Here is a 16,680-nt window from a genome sequence, read left to right on the forward strand (position 1 = left end):
TCACGAGCCACATGCGGCTCGTTGGCCCCTTGAGTGTGGCTCTTCCACAAAATACCACAAAATACCACATGCGGGCATGCACGTACAGTGCAATTGAAACTTCGTGGCCCATGTGCAGAAGTTGGTATTTTGTGGAAGAGCCACACTCAAGGGGCCAAAGAGCCGCATGTGGCTCGTGAGTCGCAGTTTGCCGACCACGGTTCTAGGGCAATATCCCACAAAGTGAAAGCATAACACTCAAAGCATATTACTCCCTTTATCTCTTTTCCTTCTTCCCTTCATCCTGCCAGTATACCTTCTTTTGATCTTGGATGTGTTCTACTTGACTCTTAAAGAGCAATCAAAACTTTTTTTAAGTAAAAAAATTAGTAGGAAACATTAGAAGAAAACAGCTAAAAGCAGTCTTTTGTTTCTTTTCTTGCTCTGCCACATTTAATGCCTGTTCCCTGGGGGCATCCAGATGCCCTTCAGCAAATGGCCTCCCAGGTCTTTGGAGATTTTATCACAATTCAGGAATCCCTCCTAAACCTCCAATTGCTCCCAATCTTACTGATCTCCCTTCATACACACACACACACACACACACACACACACACACACACAATACCAAAAGAAATCTGCTTTCCTTTTAAACTTACAGCGGTTCTCAACCTGTGGGTCGTGACCCCTTTTGGGGTCAAACGACCCTTTCACAGGGGTCGCCTAAGACCATCGGAAAACACATATATAATTACGTATTGTTTTTGTGTTTAATGCTTTATTGTTTTATGCTTTCATTATGTTCAATTTATAACAATGAAAATACATCCTGCATATCAGATATTTACATTATGATTCATAACAGTAGCAAAATTACAGTTATGAAGTAACAACGAAAATAATTTTATGGTTGGGGGTCACCACAACAAGAGGTACTGTATTAAAGGGTCGAAGCATTAGGAAGGTTGAGAACCACTGCTTTAGAATTGTTATGCCCAGATTTCAGGATTCCCAAGAAACCACATCAGGGAGCCAGCCAATCCGATGCAAAAGCATAAGAATCTGTATTTCAAGCTAGCTTGAGCTCCCCATCCACCAGACTCACCGACACCAACACAAACCGAGTGGCTGAGAGAGAGCAAACCCCGCCTAGAGACCGGTTATAAAGGGGAGGTTGGAGTAAGGGGAGGAGCAAGGACTGTGCTCTGCCGATTGGCCAGGCGCAAGCCGATGTCCTGTTCCTGGGTGTGGCTAGCAGAGTCTTAGACTTCCGGAAGACGCTCCTCGCCAAACACCTGGCCAAGGTAAGATGGAGGACGTAGCCCTCACCCTGGGGCAAGGTGGAGGGCCTAGCCCTCGCCCTTTCAGGGTGGAGGGCCTAGCCCTCGCCCTTTCAAGAATCTGGTTCATTTTTTCTTAGTTCATAAGTTGAGCAGGCTTTAAAGGGGGGAAAATGGTTTCATTGAAATAGGTAAATGGCTAGAAATAGTATGAATATATTTTTTTAAATACAGCGATACATTACCCAGGGGTAAGAATCTTACCAAATCGGGAAGAGTTCCTCCAACTGAAGATGGTTTCCAGCTCTTGGTGCCTGGAGATGGGTTCCAGCTGTGTGAACTGGACCCCTCTGGGTCTGATTATATAGCGATCAAATGAACTGGGTGGGGAAACTAGTTCAAAAGATCCCTAATCCTGCCAGAGATATGCAAATCAAGGACACCGCCCTTGGCAAACAAGGAAATTCACCTTTTTCTTAGGAATGACTAGATCAAATATTTACCCACTGGAGTAGATTAAAGATTTGTTCCAAGAGGCAATTTTTGATGTTGGTAAGCATGGCCCTTTGTCCCAGAGCGGCCCTTTTTCTGATGTCCGTGGTTCTTACTCTTGCCCATGACAGGACCAAGGTTTTATTGTGCACATACATGATCTGGATCCAGAAGACGCTGTTTTTGATCTATGGGCCAACTCCAACAACTGCCTTGGAAGAACCCCACAGAGTAAATGTGGTCTCCCAGCAGAATGCTGTTCCCCTGCCCTGTCTATTTACCCACATAATTTGGTTTCATGAAAGGATGCCATGCCAATAAGTAGGTTATTCATAGGTTTCACAGAACCAGGAAAGCACTTGTAGAGAAGGTTATGTGACAGCTGTTAGTACCCACTGCCCTTGACCTCAACCTCCCAGCTACTAACCCTCAGAACTATCCTTGCCGTATTTCCTGGGCTTCCCTTACTTCATCCTCAGCTGTTCACAGGAGACTAACCAGGAGCCCCCAATATTCTGTTCCTTGTAGCACAGCTGAAAAACTGATTATCTTCGCTGATAAGCATAAGTTCTTAGATGGTTAATTGATCTCATTGTCTCTCCATCTGATTAAACCTTCCGAGAGAAGAATAACTGTCTTATCAGCTCTACAGTCTTAGTTTCTAAAAGAGTGGCTGACACCTAGACCCCAACGTCTTTTTATTATCCCTCCTGGTCTAAAAATGCATTCTCTGATCTCACTTTGGGGACCCCAACGATGCAAATTCTCTTGGCTTCTCTCAGGGCTCACCAGAACAATTGGGTTTGGTAGTGGTTACCAAACAAGGCAGGTAGAGTCCCAGGAAAGCTCTGCTTCTAGTTTACTAATAATCCTTAAAACCCACAGATATGCCTTCACTTTGGAGGTATTGGTCCCTATTCCAAAGCACTCTCTCCTAGGAGAGATTAGCTCTTTAAACAGCTGTCAGTGGGTTATGCTTGGGCGAGTGCTCTAGAGCCTATCTTAGGAACAGTTTTGGTAACCAGAAGGGCCTGAGGACTTAAGGAAGAAGAAAAGTGGATGAAGCAGGTTAATAAAAAACTAGGGAAATTTTCTGGAAAATAAGGAAAATGGAGACAAAATATTTAAACAAAGGGCCAAGCAATCAACAGCCAGCTAATCTATACTGATAAAAGGGTACTATGCTAATTAGGCCAGAGACCTTCTGGAGACCATCCGGACATCCTTCCAGACAAAGCTGGGGGCTTGGCCAGCCTGCAAACTGCTCCCAAATGGCCTTTAACCCCTTGACTATGCTGGCCATGCCCCCCAGCAGGGACCCTCACCCAGATGGTGGTGTGGTCAACCTGCAAATGGCCATCAGCCCCTCACTCAGGCTGGCCATGCCCCTCAGCAGGGACCCTCACCCCAATGGGGATGTGGCCAGACTGCAAATGGCCATCAGCCCTTGCCCAGGCCCACCCCACCCTAGCAGGGACCCTCACCCCATTGGGGGCATGACCAGCTGGCAAATAGCCATCAGCCCCTCACCCAGGCTGGCCCCACCCCCAGCAGAGACCCACCCACCCCGATGGGGGCGTGGCCCTCCTACAAATCCCCTGTGGTCTCTTGCCCAGGCCGGCCCCGTTCCCCAAGGGGGTCCCCACCCTGATTCAGGACCCCTTCAGGACAGACCAGCCAGCCCCCACCCATGCACCAGGCCTCTATCTATACTAATAAAAGGATAATATGCTAATTAGACCAACGTCCTTCCAGACAAAGCCATGGTGGTGGAGCCAAGGCAGAGGCAGTTAGGGGTGATCAGGCCAGCAGGAGAGCAGTTAGGGGGATCAGGACAGCAGGGGAAGGCCGTTAGGGGGATCAGGCTGGCAGGCAGGCGAGCGGTTAGGAGCCAGTGGTCCTGGTATTCGAGAGGGATGTCCAGCTGCCGGTTTAGGCAAAGATTGGGCCTAAACCAGCAGTCAGACATCACCTGAGGAGTCCCAGATTAGAGAGGGTGCAGGCTGGGCTGAGAGACACCCCCTTCACTCCCCTGCATGAATTTCATGCACCAGGCCTCTAGTAAATCATAAGACTCTATCTTACCTAACCAAGGACACATAGGAGCAGGTGTCCTTGGTTAGGGAAGGACACCTAACCAAACAGAGAGTAGCTAAAATCACCCTAGTCAGGGAGACAGAGAACAGAGACCCAGTGGTGCCATTAGTGCCAAACCCAAGAACAAATGAAGTCAGGGGAATAAATAACAAAAAACCCAATTAGAGCCAGACAAATCCAAGATAGAGCCAAAGATGACCAGAGAATGATCCCAAACCCCACTCTACACTCATTTGCTACCTAAGCATGTTGAAATACATGCCTAAACAGCTGATGAATATTCTGATGGAGACCTCCCCTAAAATTCCCTTCTACAGAAAACAGATAAAATCCTCAAGACATGCTCTCCCCTGAGCTCACCAATGCCACCCTTTCCTCAGGTGTGTTATTTTACTTTCTTTCTCCTAAGTTCCCAGGGTCCTCCTCTTGTCTAACTTTTCAGTGAGCCAAAAGCAGTCCCCACTTGGCTCACTGTTGTCTCTCACACTCTTACTTCTCAGTGACCTAGCAGCCCATCCTGGGCTCACATCTGTTGTTGTGACTTCCTTTTCTGAGTTAGGCAGCCCGGTCTAGGGTCACTTCTGTTACTCTGACCTTGCTTCTTCTACCCAAAGCTCTTCCTTTGTGTCACTGTCCCAACCTTTAATAAACATACTCTCACAATCATCTGGGCTTGTGACTTGAATTCTTTCCTGCAGAAGTCAAAAACCCACACATCTCAGACCTGCTGACATGGGCAGGTGACATGGGCAGCATGGAGAAACCAAAAGGGACAAATGTCCCCTGCTTTTCAGTTGTGCTGGGACACAGTCCTGCCTGAGCTTCACTTTCCCCCGTCCTCTCCCTGCTTGCCTTCATCCCCAACCAAATCCTGAGCTAAAAGAAAGAAAGTTGGGGGTAGTGAGAAGAGGACCAAGCAAACTGCCATAAGCAGCTTTCCCTCAGTACTTGGTGCCTCAGGGTTATTGAAGCCTTTGGAGAGGAAGGGACAGGCATGTCTCTGACCAGAGCATTTGTTCTGCCAAACACCAAAGTTCAATGTCTTTTAGGAGCAAAAAAAAGGTAACAGGATATGGGGTCCTTAGAGTGGGGCCTCTACTGGCACCGAGCAGAGTGCCCAAATCCTCACTGTCCTTTGTGGGCAGACAAGCTATTTGGGAGTGGGACCTACTTTAAAGTAATCACATATCACTTTTTCAAGAGACACTGAGAAGTGAGTTGTAAAAACTTATCAACCAGTCACTTGTTAGGGAAGATGGCTGCCAGGCCCATTCCAACACCCTGATTGCCTCAGCAGTCCCAGGACACTGAGGCAGCAGCACCTCCCACAGCCTTTGGGGACAAGATGACTTGACCAACACAACCCTTCTCTGATGAATCGCCTAACAACAGAGACAAGGGACTCCACTCCAATATCACATTCACACACAAACAGTCCCATGGCCTGAACCACCAGTTCCAGCCCAGCTCACACAGACAGATCAGCCTCTGGGATTAGTTTGGCAGCGATGGCGGGAGCAGCCTCCAGCCTCTGAACACAGCCACATCCCTTCTCTGCCTCTAGGATTTCACTGAATAACCTTGGGGAAATCCACAACCTGCCTACACAGTTGACAGTGCAGAGTCAGGTGAATGGTTGCTTTCATTCTAATTGTTTTCTTTTCAGCTTGGCACAATGAGGTTATGAGGAAACAGAAAACTAGGTTTTTTGAGAAAAAAGTTTAAAATTTTATTAAAGTGCCTCGACCCTTTAATTTTTATTACAGTGCATCTAAGTCTTATCCATTTGTGTTTTAAAATATAATGGGAAATTGTAGTCCATGATTAATAAACTCTATATCTTTGCCAGTGATTGCAATAGATGTGAAACAATTTCCAACTAAAAAATACACTCAATATATTTTTAAAATGTCCTGACAGCTTGAACTTGGAACTTATTATCCTTTATCTGAAATGTTTTTCTGTCTCTCCTCTTCAAGCCAGTAGTTTCCCTGCACAGACAGGGTAAGGGTGGGTTCTCCTTCTAAGGACTCTAGTGCTGGTGCACTTTCCCCTTTATACAGAGTGCACATGTTTAATTCTGTCCTTAAGACTAATAGTAAAATTGTGTGGTGGAGGGAAGAGTTTAATCTCCACATTTCTTTATAACTCCTACATAGTTCTGATCTATAGCAGCGGTTCTCAACCTGTGGGTCGCGACCCTTTCACAGGGGTCGCCTACGACCATCAGAAAACACATATATAATTACATATTGTTTTTGTGATTAATCACTATGCTTCAATTATGTTCAATTGGTAACAATGAAATTGGGGGTCACCACAACATGAGGAACTGTATTAAAGGGTCGCGGTATTAGGAAGGTTGAGAACCACTGATCTATAGGCTTATGTGGAGAGCAGCTATAGTGTTTGGACAGGTTCAAGCCTCAGACTAATGAGAGGGCACAGTCCTCTCATGGCCAAGTGCAAGTCCCAGCTTGGAGGGCAGGGCCCTCCCAGCACAATTATAGCCAACAGCTATAGTTGTAAGTTTGAACCTGTGGTCCGAACACGTGGCCCCATGTGCCTGAGTGATGTGGGCTTGATAGAGTTCAGGTGCATGTAGTTGAGTAGGATCGAAACCCATGAGAAGGTTGTAAACATCTTGACCACACCCTTACTTTGCCTCATGGAATCTGGCTATAAAATAAATACACGGCTTGTAGTCCATGGCGCTGTCTCTCCATCTGGGAGCAGTGTCCCACCCAGACCCAGCTCATTCTCTTGTCTGTCTTTTCTCCATCCTCACCGCCCCATCTCAGGGTCACTGAACCTGGATGAGCTGGTGTGGCACATAAGGCACCCTGGGGCTGAGTATGCCATGGCCGTGCTGGCTCGCCACAGCATGAAACTTACTTAAGAAGAGACGTAATGAGTAAAAGAGGATGATGCTCACATAAAGGAAGGATCACGCCTCCACTTCCAGGAAGAGGAGACAGTTCTGATAGAGGGAGAATGGGGCACAGGCCTGCTGACATGGCTCTATTTCCAAACAGACAAAAGTAATCACTCACATTTCAACAAACTCTGGGCTTTTGCCCATTCTCTCTTTCCCAAATATTTCAAGGTGTTCTTCTGAGAATAACTATTTACAGAAATTGCTTTTTTACTCAAATATAGTATAATGGAAACTCCTAAAGAGGGGTTTTGCCAGCCTGCTTTGGCCCACTTTCTTAGCCACCTACTTTAATGTGTGAATCACACTGGTAAATGCTTCCAACAATAACTTGACCAGCCTCTTACCTTTGCCTGCTTATAACCTGACATCTGCACTTTCAACTAAAGCCAGAGCCCTTCCTCTTTTCCTGGAATGGCTTTCCTATCCTCTTTGCCAAATGATAGTTTTACAGGAGTACTTTCTTTTTCTTTTCTTCTTTTTAAAATATTTACATGTTCATTATTATAAATGAATAAATATGTGTAACTTTTAATTTTTAACACATTTATAACCCACATAAATAAAAGGTCTTGAGACCAAACAGTTTAAGACCTGCTCCTTCCAGCAAAAGTCCAGTGCCCTGTGAACATTACTGTTGACAGGCATGGCTGCTTAGTTCCTTGGCACACTCAGTGTATATTTCACTTTAATTATGATTCAACAGATCAATTGCAAAAAGGCTTCCTAAACTTATTTTTGGGCAAGGCGATGCAATCAGACAGTGAATGTTAAAGTCTAAGAAACAAAGCAAGTCTTCCTTGGTGATATCAGACTGTAATAAATAACCCTTGAATGTATACACAAGTTGACTCTAATGTATGAATAGAAAACCATACATTACATAAGGCATCTTAAAAATATTAATTAGCAATGTGACAACACAACATTAGATTCTAAGTAAGCAGTCTCAAATGAATGACTTAATGCAAATGTTAGCTAGAAATAAGTTCCTAATTTTTGAAAGAAAAGAAAATAGGCAGTGAATTGAGGTTCCTGGAGAGAACATAGTTTTTAAAAAAAATTATACTTCTGGCCTGGCTTAGTGGTTGAGCATCGACCTGTGAACCAGGAGGTCACAGTTCAGGCATGGTCAGGGCACATGCCTGAGTTGTGGGCTTAATCCCCAGTAGGGAGCCTGCAGAAGGCAGCCAATCAATGTTCTCTCTCATCATTGATGTTTCTATCTCTCTTTTCCTCTCTGAAATCAATAAAAAAAATATTTTTAAAAAAATCATACTTCTCTGCCGAAACCGGTTTGGCTCAGTGGATAGAGCGTCGGCCTGCAGACTGAAAGGTCCCAGGTTCGATTCCGGTCAAAGGGCATGTACCTGGGTTGTGGGCACATCCCCAGTGGGAGATGTGCAGGAGGCAGCTGATCGATGTTTCTCTCTCATCGATGTTTCTAACTCTCTATCTCTCTCCCTTCCTCTCTGTAAAAAATCAATAAAATATATATTTTTTTTAAAAAATCATACTTCTCAAAAATGTAGAAATGTGAGTAGACCGATTAATACTGACATTATACTAAACTACAGAATTTTATTCTTACATGAAAATTCTAGATACTATTGCCAACTTAATATTGAGTGTACCTTGCCATTAGAGAATGCAGATGAGAACACTTCAAGGGTTAGGCATAGCCGTGGTGGAAGGGGTTCCTTCTAGCATTTCGATTGTATCTCAGGTATAAAATAAGGACACTGATGCTTTTAACCTGCCATGTATCATTTTTAATATATTGCTATTTAAAAATTCTGAGCCAAGCTAACATTTAAATAAATCACTGCTGTTTGGGGATGATGTTTAAATGAGTGATAGCTGTGAACATATCTGCGAATTTATACTGACAACCAGGAGCGGTGAGCCGAGCCGAGATGTTTTCCCGGGGTTGTGTCTCCTCACAACGCCGAAAAATGAGCTATGCAGACCAGAAGGTTTAAGCAAAAGTGTGGAAAATTTATTATAAGCACATTCAGACTCCCTGCAAGGGGAGGGGGACCCAATAATGGGCTGCCCACTAAAGTCTTGTAGTCCAGGGGTATATATTTGCTAAAAGCCTGTTCTATGTCTACCTGTGTGGTCATCTGGTTGACTCCCTCAATTATTTTGCCCAGCAGCGGACCTACACTTTCCCTATTTCTATGTTTTCTTTCTCTGTGCCTGAGCTGAACTTTCTCTATTTCTTTGTGTCAGTCCACCTTATTGTTGCAGGCCCTCCCTTGTTTTCCCATGCCTCCCGCTTTGAGTCCAGAAACGTTTTATTATCTCTGCTTGTTTGGTTCCTGTGGTCAGGCTGCTCAAACTGCCATGTCTGCCCCTGCCTATGTTCCACCTGCCTTTGTTTTCCACTGGACCCTGCCCTATCTGCCTGCGTTTCAAGCTCACTTTTCTCAACACCACATGAAGATACTAAATGATATAGTCCTTTAATATATCTTATGTTGGATCATTGGTATTTGAAAAGAAGCATATTTTTCTGAGTAGCCTTTGGGAGACAGTGCACTGAATACAGTTTCCAGTCATAGTTTCCTCTCCTAATTTGTACTTACTTAAAAGTCTTCCATCCGGAGGGAGTTAAATAGGTCTTGAACCAAAAGTTCAGCGAATCTGACTCCTCCCCCCTCCCCAATTTTGGTTTTGCATGTTCACTTATAAACCATCACTTCCCTGCAAACTTTCCACTTAGTGTGTCCAAGATCAATGTTATGAAAGTTCTCTAAAAGGTTCTGTGGTACAGAGAAGCATCAATCAGACCATCAAACCTCAGAGGGAAGGTAGGGGAGGTTGGGGGTAAAGGGGAGAGATCAACCAAAGGACTTATATGCAAGCATATAGGCCTAACCAATGGACACAGACAACAGGGGGGTGAGGGCATGAGTTGTGGGGGTGATGGGGGGTAATGTGGGGATAAGGACACATATGTAATTGTTACAGAAAAACCGGAAAAGAACCAAGCAACTCTCTGAGAGTTTGGAGTTACACTTTATTCACCGAGGTGGGCTTAGGGAAATGAATCCAAATTCTAAGCAAAGCTACAAGCAGAACTTCCCTTTTTATGGAAGAGCCAGCCCTTTGTGTGCTTGCTGGCGGCCTTGAAACTACACAGTTCTATCCAATTAAAAATGCACCTGGCATGGCATTGGGTGTATCTAGTCTCTGGCCTACAACGTCAGACAGCTACGTTTATCTCCCCCATTATTCAAGCAAGCTAAAGCGGGCTAGAAAGCAAAGTTCTTTTTTCAGAATAAGAGGCCCTCTAAAGAATGGCAGAGAATTCCAAACAGTAGTTTTACAGAATAGGGGTTTGCCTTCACATAATAACTCAATCAATAAAAAAATATATATATATTTTTAAAAGGTTCCGTGGTTTTGTGGAGTCTCTGAACAATGACAGCATTCTGTAAGTCCGCTTCTTCCAGCGTGAGTACCTCATCTAGCAACCTGGGGTAAGGAAGAGCTGTGGCCAGGGAAAAGGGAGGACTTCTTTGAGATTCTTGGTATTTCTCAATGAAGTCTTTGATGTGGCTTATGCCATGAGACATATTAAATTTCTGAACAATCCTTTCCCCACTGGCTAACCAGATCTGCATATTAGTGATGGGTTCCAGGTTGTTTACTGGGACAGTAGACAAATTATTTTCTTCTCAACCTCATTACTTTTTGTTTTAGAAATAAATTTTTGGTGTGGCACTTCCCAGTCAGTGACCCTGTCCTGAGAATGGCTGGAACACAGATTTCGTTGCCACACATACTTTGTGTTTCTTACATCCACCTCCTCCTTATCAAATGTTCCCTGTAATCCCAAAGAAAAATCCCCTTTTTGATGAAGTTCAGAAACTGCTGACTTGCACCAACTGAATAACTTCAGAAATCCTCATTAACCGTGAATCCATTTTTTCCATAATTTTATATTTCTATCTACCTGTTTCTTCTGTTCAGTGGGAGACAAGCATTTGGCACCAACCTTCTGCCCTTCCTCAAAAAGACTGTCGACAAAATATTCACAAGTTGTCTATTATCACTAAGAGGTTGGTTGTCAAAATCCTGTTTCACAAGCCCATTTTTCTTTTATACTTTCAAGATTATCTACTTCTTTCATTCTCTTCTGCCTTACTTGGCTTTCTGTGCTGTGCTTTTGCAGCGATCACCTCAGGGCGTGGCCGCTGGAGGGGGACCCGCTGTGCAGCCCCAGTCCCAGCCCCAGCCTCAGGCGCAGCGAGAGAGTCCCTGCCCGGCCCTCCGGCGAACCCTGGAGATCAGCGTTGGAGACACACGGTCAGCGAAAGCAGCACTCGGGACACCCGCCCTGCCTGCAGAAGCCCCACAGGACACCGGCTGCTGCTCCCACAAGCAATGGGGACCCTAGAGACCAGGAAGCCAGGCAATGCGGGCTCTAATACAGGCCATCAGCCTGCATTTGCTTCGCGGTAGTTCAGTGCACCTCTGGTTTGCAGACTATGGAACAACAGAAAGTTGTCACGGAACAGAACTTTATGTATTAGGTCCTAAATGTGGAAAAGCAAAGTTTGAAAAGCGTGGGCTCGTCCGGGATTTGAACCCGGGACCTCTCGCACCCAAAGCGAGAATCATACCCCTAGACCAACGAGCCACGATGCCTATAACTCCGCTCTGTTTCCTCTGAATTTCACTTTTCTACAAGGCTACTCAGTTTTGTTCTTTGTGGCTGTTATTTTTTGCTCGGCTTAATTTTTCTCTCCATCTTCGTGAAATCTCACATCTGACTCTGGGCCTAGCATCGGTTACTCTCCCCAAACCACGTCCTGGACCCAAGTGGGGTGAGGAGAGGCAGCCTTGCCGACTTCAGGCCACATTTCTGAGTTCCACCGAGTCCCGCCGGGATAGGTCTAGCCGGGAGCTCCAGTCTGGAGGGAAACGGGACGGAGACCGAGGGCACAAGCCGCACTGGGTTGCAAGGCTGTAGCGTCCTCAGCCCCAGGACAGACGCGCGGGAAGTGTATCTACCGCGTTGATACCACCCCGCGGGAGCGTAAAATCTAGGGACGAGGCCGGTGGGCATCAAAGTAATGGGAGCCGGAGCTGGTTGGTGGTGAGCCAGTCTGGCGCGTGTTGACATATTCCAGACCCTTGCAGTTTTCCTAAATGGGAGTCAAGTTTCCCCCACCTTTGCATAAATTGTTTTCTCTCTTTGGAATTCTCTCTCCCAGTCTCACCCCGGCTCACGTCAAATCCTATTCCCCCTTCCTGCTGCGGCTCAAAAATCTTTTAATGGAATTATAAAAATATATTAAAAGCTAAATAAATTAAAAGGCCCTCTTTCTGCATGGATGTGTGTATAGAATGGGGTCAGACACTCGGGCTGAAGGTCACAGTTAAGGGGTTTGTTCCCCAAATTAATGTCGCGAAGGCTGCAGAGCACAAACGTACATTTATACAATAATCTGTACCAACAAATGTCGCCGACATTTGGGCCTCAGGGAGCAACCTAGGAATATCCTGGAGCCAAAAACAAAAACCAAAAAAAACAGCACATCTCCATATGATAACTATGAACTTTTCCAGTTGGTTAGTTGAACTGGTGCAAGCTCCTATTTCTCACTGTGTAACAAGCCTCTCAGGCAAGATTTGTAGATGTGATACACCGGGAATAAGAAGCTAGCCCAAAACGTCAGTCTCTCCTTCGAGCCGGAATCGAACCAGCGACCTAAGGATAGCTAGACAGGAAGTGACTACAGTCCTCCGCTCTACCAGCTGAGCTATCGAAGGGAGCACGTGAGCATGTGTTCTAGAATTCCCTATTCAAGACAGAGATAAACATAGCGGGTATGACACGGTTCCTGATTGCTAGCGAACGGACACCACGCAGGAAGCATCTTGTGAGAACGTCCCTACGTCCACAGTTTCGGAGACAACCCTTCTAGAGCTGAATTCTCCTGCTTTAGAAGCAGGGCCGACCCGTGGTCTTCACAGGCGCCGCTAGTCCCGGTGCATGCCGAGGCCTCGGGCGGACCGGGGGCCACTCCCCCGGGTTGGGAGTGGGGTGAGCTGCTGTTTTGACGTAGTGCGCGGGCCCCGAGCCTCCCTGCTCGGTGTGTGTCTAACCTGGGAGCAGCCACTCGGGCATCAGAGAACCAGGGACTGAGGCGGTGGGACACATGATTCTCAGCGCGCAATTCCGAGCCGCGGAGAGGGTGCGAGCCTTTTCATGTCCTCACTCCCTGCGCTCCCCGCACCCCCAGGCGCGTGGGCACCGGCCAGCTGGAGCTCTTGTCCCTCTCACACGTCCGCAGACTCGGGGACCCAGTGGGTGTGGAAGAGAGAATATAAGCCCAGTGTTTCTGTGAGAACTGACTTTTGGTGAGAATACTTTGAGGTTTTCTAAAGAGAAAGCCACAAGTTCTTTGAGTCCAAGTCTCCGCCTGCGTTTCCCCCGCTGGGACGCGGACGTGTTGGAAAACCCACTGAAACGTGAAACCTTACGGGACTGCCTGTAGGAAGGCGCCGGCAGGGGGGCCTGGTTCTGGGATCCAAGCCTGCCAAGGGCGGGTGCCGAGGCTCGATCCCATTCTCTTTCTCTACCCGCCCTCCCGGCTCGGGTTAGGCCACCCTCCCGGCTCTCGCCGCGCGGGTCCGGCCCGCAGCACTTCCCGCAGCTTAGAGTGGATTCCGCGACACCCTCGGTAGCAAAAGCAGCAGCACTGGCACAGGAACCCGAGAGGAAGCCGATCGGCTCGGCGATGTTTATGCCGGAGATCTGGGCTGTGGCAGAATTTGTGGTGGGGTCAAGGTTATCGGAACGTGAGGGAAAGTGGTGGGAAGAATTAAAAAGAGTAAACAAACACTTGCTAGGCCCCAGCGAGATTTGAACTCGCGACCCCTGGTTTACAAGACCAGTGCTCTAACCCCTGAGCTATAGGGCCTTACAATGTAGTCCTCTTGTTCTTACTAATAAAGGAAGATATTTATGCTGGGCGATTGTTAGAGTATCAGTGTTGGAAGTAAACAAAACCTGAATGTCGCTTCAATTTGTTTCCCAGCTACACACAGGAGTTCAGTCTGCAGGCTCTTACTGGGGATAGCACAACATGGGAGTCAGTGACAGAGACCGCTAGAAAAATATGCCCAATCCAATGCAGTGAAATACTTTTTCCCCCACCCCCTCAGCTGCAGATTGTCCAAATTAAGAATGAAAACCCTGCATAGAGGACAAGTTGCCTGCCTACCACAGTTCTCTCAGCTGAAACTGGGACATCTGCACTCGGTTCTCTACTTGACTCAGGACATCCACCGACCTGCAACCGCCTGCCCTAAGTTCCTTAGACGTAGGGACCTTTCTCACAGCTCGAGTCTCAGCGCCGGAGCAGGCATTCATTAACTCGCTATTTAATTCATCCCTTTATTCAACAAACACTGAATTCCAATTTTGTGCCAGGCTCTCACTAGGAACAAGGCATCCACATGTGTTCTTTGCCTTGAAGTCACTGTCATAGTTTTGTGTAATAAAATAACTTTGATTTTTTATAAAAGAGAACAATAAAAGTAGCTGTGCCTAGGATGGGTGTCGGGGGGTGGAGGTGTTCAAAGGGGAACAAAAGGGAGGGGGCATACGTAATACTTTCAACAACAAGATAATTTTTTTTAATGTAGCTGTGCCTGGTGTCAGGGGGCAGTTGAGACAGCCAAGGTTCACAAATTTACAGAGTGAGCCATCACAAATGCAGGCCCGCTGGCGGGGATGGACTTGAGCAACAGTTTGAAGGGAGATAAAGACACAAATTTGGGGGCGGGGTGATCTCTGGTAAAAGATACGTTAGGAGAAAAGTCTGAGAGAAAGACTGAGGTGAAAACGTGCCTTGTCTCCCCCCATTGCTAGTGTGAGTGGAGTTCTTGGGGGTACCGCTGGGATAAGCATTTCTGGAAGCCCCCACGGGAGGATGAGATATGGTAGAAAGCTTTATTTCCTAGAATTACACCTCTGGCTTTCCCTTAGTCCCATTTCCCTTAGTCCAATCATAGAAGAAGTGTAGCTGGGGTTTCACTAGGGCTAACATCAGAGGCAGAGCCCAGAGTGTCCTTTCCATGTTGGAGCCAAGTCCAGTTCAGCATCAGGCTAGCTGCAGTCCATTCATCTATTGTGTCCTGGGGGCCTGCATGGCCATGGACCACATGGGAGAATGCCAGGAAGCCAAGTGTGAGCCATCATGGGGTGCTTGCAGTGGCCACGCCCATTCTGGCTAATGATCTCTCTTCCTAGGTGTGACTGACAGACAAGCACCTTCCCTATGTCACTCCAACTCTCCTGGGCATGGGTTTATCTTCCCTTTGTTGGGTCCTTCCCCCCGTGTTTTACAGAGAACATGCCTATAAGTCTGGTCTTTCCCCCTGCTCCTTTCCTGGCTAATTACAACAGTATCATCTGGGGCAGAGCCCCACCCTCCTGAAAGTGAGGAAAGGTTAGTAGGAGACGTATTTGTGGAATGAAGTTATACGCTTTGAAAAATTGAAAATGGAAGCTCAGCAGGCATGAATATGCAGAATGAATTGAAAGGAAGGGAAGAGAAACCAGAGCCAAGGAAACACCAGAGCTTGGCCAGGTGCAGATGCTCAAACATAAAGCTGCAAGAAAGTAACAGTTATGGACTAGAAAGGGGAAAAAATGAGTGAAAGAGAAATAGGGAAGACAGTTTCTGCTGAAGTTAGATATGAATAAAGAGGTTATAAAGGACAATAAAGAGGAGAGAGTCAGGGAGAACTCTCAAATATACCTTGAAGAAGCAAGATGATAGTTGCTGAGGGAAAAAAAAAAGTCTAGAGAAATGGGTATCTGGGGAGGGCAGAGGTGTGCTAGGATTTAGGTGGGCTGAATTTGAGATGAGGATGGAGGAGTTTATGAGAATTGTTCAATAGCTAGAATACTCTTGTGTCTAGAGTTATATAGATTGATAGGTCAAGGTTAGCTCAAATTACATACTGGTAGATCAGTGATTTTCAACTTTTTTCATCTCATGGCACACATAAACTAATTACTAAAATTCTGTGGCACGCCAAAAAATATATTAACATTTTTTTTCCCAATCTGACAAAAAAAAATAAGTTGTTTGTTTTTTTTTGAGAATCTAAGGGAAAAGCAGTCAGTGCCCCTGACTAAATTAGTTTGTATGTTTTTAAAATGCTAGCTGCACATTGGTTTGAAAATCACTGACATAGATCATCCATTGAGTTGGAGCTAAGAGAGTTGTGTTCTTGAAAGAAGAATGTACAAAGAAAAAAACAGCAGAGGCCTGAATAGGAACATTCTGAACAGCCTTGCTTCATGCATTTGTCATATGAGTGGGTGTCTAACATTTTTTTAAAAACATTCTCTTTACATTTGGTAATTTCACATATAAGTAAGTCTGTCCTAGAAAATTTGCTTTCCCAACTGGCAGCTGGGAGTGGGCATGTGACCTAGGTTCCACCAATCAAATGCATCCAGGGAAGATTTCAATTTAGAAGTGCAAAAAAGGACTAAATGATCCTATAAGGAAATACCATGTTTTTCCAATGGTTAAGATGTTAGATTCTTGGGTATGGGATTTCTTAAAATCTGTAGATTGTTGTCTTTCTCCAGTTCTGGAAAATTCTCAGCCATTGTCTTTTCAAATGTTGTTTTGCTCTATTTTTTATGAAACTGAAATTAAATATATTAGATCTTCACAACATGTCCTCTACTTTTAACCTTTCTTCTATATTTTCTGTTTTTGTCTTTCATTGTTACATTCTGAATTACATGTTTTTACTTATAATCCACTAATTCTCTCTATATCTGTGTTTAATCAGCTGTTAAATCTACCCACTGAGTCCATTGTTAATTCTAGAGGTTCAATTTGATTCCTT

General features: G+C 45.7%; 3 non-coding genes and 1 pseudogene across 3 annotated transcripts; all 4 read right to left on the bottom strand.

Annotated features, from left to right (window-relative positions):
- Positions 1–10,151: 10,151 nt before the first annotated feature.
- LOC102421967 lies at positions 10,152–10,924 on the bottom strand (annotated as a pseudogene).
- A 438-nt stretch (positions 10,925–11,362) lies between these two features.
- Positions 11,363–11,434, bottom strand: TRNAP-UGG. The gene has a single exon. It is a non-coding gene; the product is annotated as a tRNA-Pro (tRNA).
- Positions 11,435–12,480: 1,046 nt separating this feature from the next.
- TRNAY-GUA lies at positions 12,481–12,570 on the bottom strand. Its single transcript is given in 2 exon segments — positions 12,481–12,516; positions 12,534–12,570. It is a non-coding gene; the product is annotated as a tRNA-Tyr (tRNA).
- A 1,081-nt stretch (positions 12,571–13,651) lies between these two features.
- Positions 13,652–13,724, bottom strand: TRNAT-UGU. The gene has a single exon. It is a non-coding gene; the product is annotated as a tRNA-Thr (tRNA).
- Positions 13,725–16,680: the final 2,956 nt, after the last annotated feature.

Source organism: Myotis lucifugus, unplaced genomic scaffold, assembly GCF_000147115.1.
Source record: "Myotis lucifugus unplaced genomic scaffold, Myoluc2.0 scaffold_38, whole genome shotgun sequence".
NCBI lineage: Eukaryota > Metazoa > Chordata > Mammalia > Chiroptera > Vespertilionidae > Myotis > Myotis lucifugus.